Consider the following 7,617-nt stretch of genomic DNA (forward strand, 5'->3'; position numbering starts at 1 on the left):
CTTGCATTTCACTTTATAAACCCACTTTGACTTCAACAAAATAGACCAATTCCCATGTCTCATTTTTAGCCAATAATGTGTATTCTTCATCCATGGCAGCACACCAATTTTCATATGTAACTGCCTCACTGAACTTCATAGGTTCTTTGTAGCCTCACACTTTAGTCATATATGCATAATGTCTGGCTAAATACCAACTATATGTCAGCCTATCAACTAGTTTTTTGATCCTTTTAGACCTCCTCAATTGCGGTGCACTTTGGGCTTTGCCTCTCATGAGGCAGTACAAATCTGCTTTGCCTTGCACCAGGAGTCATAATTGATGGTATGCCCAATTCACTATCAAGATTGTCACTACCAGGTGACTCATATCTAGACGTAAGTGGGCGAGTCACATAATCAAACATCTTTTCTTTACCTTTATCAAATCTCCCTCTCATTGACATATCTTTGTTAGTGGATGCAGTAGCACAACTGCGGAGTCATCCTATCCAAGGACTTAACAGTAGATGAACCATCACCTGTCGTCCACTCATAGACGTACTAGTTGAAGGATAATTTTTAGCATAAGTAGGGCTAGCTAGTCCATCAAAGACTGTTGCATTCAGATTACCATACCATGAGGCCAGCTCATAAAAACTACATCCTTGCTTGCTCATTAGGGTTTCTTGAGTGGATGGATCATATCATTTGTAAGCCCCTGTGCATAGCCAAGAAAAACACTTTTGATAGCATTCAGGTCTAACTTCTTCCTTTTTTCATCAAGCACATGTACATAGGCAATGCAACCAAATACTTTTAGGTGACTAATGTCGGGGCTTGTACCCATACAATTTCTCATACGGAGTCAAATCGCAAACCCTAGTTGTAGGTGTTCGGTTCAACACATAAATTGCAATAACCACTATTTCAACCCAATAGGCATTTGGCAAATTCTTTCATTAAGCATTTCCCTAGTAGCTTTCATAAGCACCCAATTTTTTCTCTCTGCCACACCATTCTATTGAGATGTGTAACTGCATGTGAGCTGCCTTTTTATGCAATATTTATCAAGGTACATGTCAAACTCTCTAGATACATATTCTCCACCTCCATAAGATCTTAGACAGGAAATATAATAGCCAAGTTCATTTTTAGTATGCTTCTTAAAGTCCTTAAAGACATCTAGCACCTTATCCTTGTGCTTCAAAATGTATAGCCATGTGTATCAGCCGAAATCATCAATGAAGGACACATAATACTTGGCACCACCAAAAGATGCATTATGGGCAGGAACCCATACATCCGAATGTATCAACTACAAAGGACGAGAACTGTTTTTGACATGTCTCATGAATGGGAATCTCACTTGTTTCCCAAACTAACAAGCACAGCATACATGTCCAAGATCAGTGTACTTGAACTTTGGCAAGCCAAGTACAACTTCTTTTTGCTGCATATTTTTCAGCTTGTGTACATTAACATGACCGATGCATTTGTGCCATATTTTTACATTCCGAACTACTCCATTATCATGGTCAAACATGGTTGCCTTCAATTCTGAGATAGATGCATCCAAGGTAAACATTCTACCATCTCTCTTGCCTTTGGCAATCAATTTACAACCATTGCCATATTCTTCAATAAAACAACCATCCTTATTAAATCTGACTTGTAGATTATGTTCTACCATTCTGCTATCCCCAACCGACAATAAATTCTTGGTGATAGAAGGTACATGTAGTACATCATGTAGGCTCTTCTTTATGCCATCAGGCACATGATGATAGATGATTTTTTACGCCAAGAAGTGCTTAAAAATAGCCCAAAAATCTGAATTTCAAGGGAAAAATAAACTTCGTCGAAGGCGGCAGCTGCAATCAGTACGATTTTAAACGACAAAGCCCAAAAGTGCTTTAAAGACCCACCGAGCGATGGTTGGAAAAATTTCATAATTTTTTCGACCACCGGATTGGATCCCTAGAGATGCCAGGCCTTGGGGGACTTTGAAATGGTCCATTATAAAATTTCAAACCTCGAATCCGACATCGGACGTGGAGATGGGGATGCCCAAGGGGCCAAAGGTCAAGTGGAAATGGACTTTAGAAATGGCAAAGGGTGTGACCCTTGGGGGACTCCCCTTGGGGGCCCCAACCAAAATTTGACGATTGAGGTGGGGGGTTTCCGGCTGCATGAAGAAGATGGAGGTGCCTCTTTGTCAAGCGACGGTTTGGTAGAGGCGAGGCTATGGGGCTTCAAAGCAACCCCCCAACTGATTAGATGAATGAGATGCTTGCTTCCCATGCTCCCTATCGCCGCCTTCCACCTCTAAAATGGTTTCCCAGATGAGGAGGTGCAAAATCAGTCTCTCTCTCCTCCCTCTCTCTCCCCTTAAGGGGCAATTCATACCCATGAAGAAGAATGAAGACCGATTGAAGGATGCTTGCCCGGCATGAATCAGATTGCTCCAAGACCAAGAGGAGGTTGAGGGGAGATTGTCAAAATTGAAGATTTGCTACTGGTCGATCCATTGGCAACCTGAAAAAATTAATTACAAAACCCACAATACGCAAATAAGCAACATGCCTCATTTTTACAAAGGAAATTTGCTTCTTGTTTATGTTTGATGGTCTAAATGAAATTCATATGGAAAAAAAATTATTTGGAGTTCTTTTGCATTATAATTGAGGGGTTTGCATAAAAAAATTGCAGATCTGTAATGATAAATAGTCATAATAATTAAATTATGGCCCAAAAAGTGCATTTTTAGTGTAAAAATAAAGGGTTTATTGGTTTCAGGTGGGGAAAAGGGATGCGCATGGGATAAAATTCTGAGACAAAACATCTTTCAGGTGTCATAATCAGTCACTAATCATAAATTTCAAAAAATCTACTTTTATGCACAAATACATAGAGAAAAATAGTTAAAAATGGGGAAAAATAGGATTTTCACATTATAAAAATCTAGAAAATTATGAGTTGTGGTTGTGACTGTGTAACAAAGCTGAGGCATGAATTTTGGCTTTAGTTGGGCTTTTTTTAAGTGTCATAGTTCATGTTTTCTCCGTTTTATGTGAAAAATACATACAAAATAATGCCCTACACCTATGCAACGCAACATAACCTAAACACTAGAGGGAAAGGGTGATGTTAAGAGATTAAAAGGGCTGAAAGGGTTTGAATTTCTAAAACATTTGATTGTGCATTCCATTTAGAATTTCAATAATTTAGTTTAAGGGGCTAGTAGCACGAGAAATCGATGCTAGTCTCCATACATCAAAGAATACATTTAGTGAAAATCATGGAAGGGTTGTTTTTTCCACATCACAAAATGCTGATTTGTTAAATATTGTTTGTGCACTAGGATCATATGCACTATGTATGATGCATGGCATGGCATCAGTCCTAAATTGCATAGCAATTGTCTTCCTACGATATGACTTATACGTTGAGTGGAAAGAAGCCTTTGTTGTAGGTCAGTTCTATGCTTTCCTTGGGACTGTTTAGTGAGGATTTATATATTCCTAGATTGTGAAAAACAAAAAAAGGGTGGAGTTTGTGTGTTATGTTTTATATGTTGGAGCAACGCATCTTGGGGCCAATCCCCGAGTTGTAGGAGAGTCACAGTGGAGTCGCAGCAATCAACCGAGGGGAGCTTCCTGATGTTTGTGTGATGAGGTACTATGCCTACATGTTATGGGATCTCCCTCTGAGGAGAAGGGAAGGTAAATGTTGGACTACATACCGGCTACAAACGCATAATTAAGTCTATCTAGTGTACATCAATGTATTATAGATGCTTCTGGCCTAGGAGGCCGTGTGGTGGGGTTGTCTGTTATGTGCATGAGGTCCGGCTAGTGCCATAGCCAGTGCTAGACCATTTTAGTTCCCATCAATGGTGCATGTGTCAAGAGCTTCCAACAAGTGGTGGTTCCAAATCTAGGGTTTCTAGGGACTAAATAGTTGGTTTATGTCATCTAACAAGAATCGTCAAGCCGAAATACAAAAAGCAGAACATGCTGAGAGGGCTAGACGGTGGTTGGAGATTGTAAAGCATTTTTCCCCTCAAAGAAGCAGCCCACTCTGCATAAGCGGCAGTGGTTCTAATAACCTAAGTGTCATAAGTAGCCCTTTGAGTGCAAGTGGAAGTCTTAACACTTCCCCTCTTCCAATCAATCAACCCACTTCAAGTGGGGATGTAGTTTTACCTACACAAACTCCTGTTGTCAATCCGGTTGTAGCCATGGCACAACCCATCGCAATTCCAATAGGTACACCGGATTTACCAACATTAGGAGCACCTTTGCCCATCTTCCATGGGTTAGCAAAAGAAGATGGAGAAATCCATATTAAGGAGTTTCAAATGCTCATGTTCAACTATCGAATCCAAGATGATATTCTTCAATATGATGTTAAAAGGAAGGGCATTAGTATGGTATCACGGTCTACAGGCTGGATCCATAACTAGCACTGACCAATTCTTCATGGTCTTTCGTAGAGAGTTTGCTCCTGATAGAGATGGACAATATTGGTTGCATGTCTTGAATGTAACATGCTAAGAGCCAAATGAGAATGTCCATGCCTATGCCAATAAGCTAAAGCAAGTTCTTCGCAAACTGAATACTTATATCCCCATTCCACCAGCTGCACAGCTGCAATATTTCCTACATGGATTGGATTTCAATATCCAGGTGCAGCTTAGTAGTGTTGCTTTGGCCGACAATGACAATGCTATTACCCAAGCAAAAGGAGTGGAGTCACGCTCGCAAGTAGCTTATACAGCAAGGATAAATTGGAATGGTAATAATTTGGCCTTGACCAATGGTAGTCAAGGGGACCCCATGTCAAATGTGAATGACAAAGGGAGTATCATGCCAAATCTACCTATGTTACCAGCTCCTCCCAATAGTATGACTATGCCTATGGCTAGTCAAATGGGCCCACTACATGGTGGAGACCAAATAACAAATCCTAATGTTGTCCCAGTAGGTCTGTGGCCAATTCCTAATCAAGTGGTTAGGACGATGGGATGATAGACAGACGATCGCGACTATGAGTTGAGTGCCTCTAATGTCCTTAGCGAAGTTAAGGACATGATGAAGCACTACACCAATATGATTTCTGAACAATATAGACAAATAGTTGTGGATGTCAATTTTCTTAAGAAGCAGCAGAATTTGATAGGGAGTCAACGCCCTGAAGAGGGTGCCCCCTCAAGATTCAGTTGTAAGTGGTGTGGTGGCCAATATTTCCCTAGGAATTGTCCAAATGTCAAATGCGATATTTGTGGAAAGTCTGGCCACTTAGCTACTACCTGTTGGAGTAAGATTAGTTCTCTCCAACAAGGGAGTAAGCTGCCGGGTCCAGTTAACCATCGTGCACAAGGGAATAATCTCCATCAAGATGAGTGACCAAGACAAATACTGCAATGAGGAAAGGTTATTGTAGAGGAGTTGCCTCATGGTAGTGGAGTTAGCCTTATTGAGGCTATATGTGTCAATGACGGTGAAACGTCTAATCTATGAGCCTTAACAAGAGGTCAAAAGATTAAAGAGGGTGACAAAGGAACTGTAAAGCTTGTTGAGGGAAACCTTAAGCAAGAGGCTAGGGGAAAGCAAGTTTTGAATCCTGATATGGAAGGTGGACCTTTAAGGCACGTTGATAGTAAAGTTGATCCCGAGAAGGATAAGGGATTGCCAAGAAAGAAGACAAAAGTTAAAAAAGAGGCACTAAAGTCGATCCAAAGACCAAAGGAGAGAATAGTTTGGCGCGAGAAGAGAACTTTGGCTAACTACCATGACTTTGATCTAGCAAGTTCTCTTTGCGAAGTCAAACCAGATGTGAACCTCTTGCAATTGATTAAACTTACTCCAGGAGTACGCAAGGAATTCAAGAAAATCATGCGTATTGGGTATATTGTAGAACCTATGGGCATAGCTAGAGTGGGAGAAGATTGGTTCGAGCATGCTGAAAAGCATTTCCCTAGGGTTCCAACATATGTGGATGGAATATTAATAGAGAATGTTATCGTGGACACTGGATCCTCCATCAATATCATGAGTTCAGACTTGATGGAGAGGCTAGGTCTTGAAATTCAAAAAGACAGCTCTACACTTCTTAGGATGGCAGATGACAGTCTAAGACATCCAGAACGTTGCATAACTAAAGTCCACGTTACAGTTGCGAGTGTGGAATGCTATCTGGACTTTAGGGTGATAAGGTTTGCAGGACGTCCTAGCTATCAAGTTTTGCTAGGTAGGCCATGGATCTTACAAAGAGACTGCCAAGTAGATATACCCTCTGGTCGACGAGTGATTCTAGGGAGAGGTGTCAATCGTGTAATAGTGGATGCTTACCCTAAGTCCCCTTAGAGTGAGAGAGCTCCTTTATCCTCTACTGAACTAGAAATAGTAGAAGATCCATTTGGTAGTGAGACATCATTGAGCGATGGATCTAAAGAAGGGTCCACTACCAAGGACATTTATCAGATAACATTGAATGAGCCGATAGAGCCTCAAGATCAAATAAGAGATGTGGACATTATTGAGTTGAACCTTGGTATGCCTGATGATTTGCGGCCAATTAAATTAGGTTCCATGCTCAGTTCGGAAGAGAGAGAGGACTATGTGTCCCTAATTCAGGAGTTCCGTGACATCTTCGCTTCGAGCTATGACAAACTTAGGGGCATTCCCCCCAGTCTGGCTGTGCATACTACTCCTGTAAAGAAAGGAACCCACCATGTACGTCAGAAAGTAAGGCGTATGCCTTTTACTAAGGAACGAATTGTTTGAAGAGCTACAGAAGTTGCAAAAATCGGGTTTGATCTTCCCTGTTCAGCATACTGAATGGTGTTCGCCAGTTGTGATTAGAAAGAAGAAGAACAATCAAATCCGGCTTTGTGTAGATTTTAGAGAGCTAAATAAGTAAATAGTCAAGGACTACTACCCATTGCCCTTTATTGACCAAATTTTGGATCAATTAGCAGGTAGGGAAGTATATTCGTTCATGGATTGCTTTGCGGGGTACAATCAAATGGCAATTGTTGAGCAAGACAAGCTTAAAATGACATTTATTACTGTCTTTGTACCTTTGCATACCATGTGATGGCATTTGGTTTAAGTAATGCACCTGGTTTGTGGCAAAGAACAACAGACAAGACCTTTGGTGACATCTCCCCAAAGGAGTTGAAAGTATTCATTGATGACCTGGGGGAAGCCACCACAAGAGAAAGGCAATTGACTATTTTGCGGAAGTGTTTTGAGCATTGCAGACAATTCTGCATAGCTCTCAACCCACGAAAGTGCATCTTTGGAGTCCCTTATGGGCTCTTGTTAGGCCATGTGGTCACTTCAGTAGGGATTGCGACTGATCCTGAAAAGATCAAGGTCATAGTCGCCATGAGTCCGCCACATATTCTAAAGGAAGTAAATGATTTCTATCATCAGTAGGGTATTATTGGAGGTTTATCAATGCTTTATTAGTTGATCTACAAGGAGTGGAATTTAAAAATAAGGTTGATCTTAATAAGATTAAACCTTATTATTTTTTAGTATGCTAATGCGCTAAATGCATTGCAGGTCCATGTTGGGGTTAATTTGAGATCTGCAGGAGATCTTAAACTGGTCGATGGGGCAGTTA

This window comes from Lygodium microphyllum, chromosome 30 (genome assembly GCF_053477565.2).
Source record: "Lygodium microphyllum isolate KBCC chromosome 30, Lygodium_microphyllum_v1.1.10, whole genome shotgun sequence".
NCBI classification, from domain to species: Eukaryota; Viridiplantae; Streptophyta; class Polypodiopsida; order Schizaeales; family Lygodiaceae; genus Lygodium; species Lygodium microphyllum.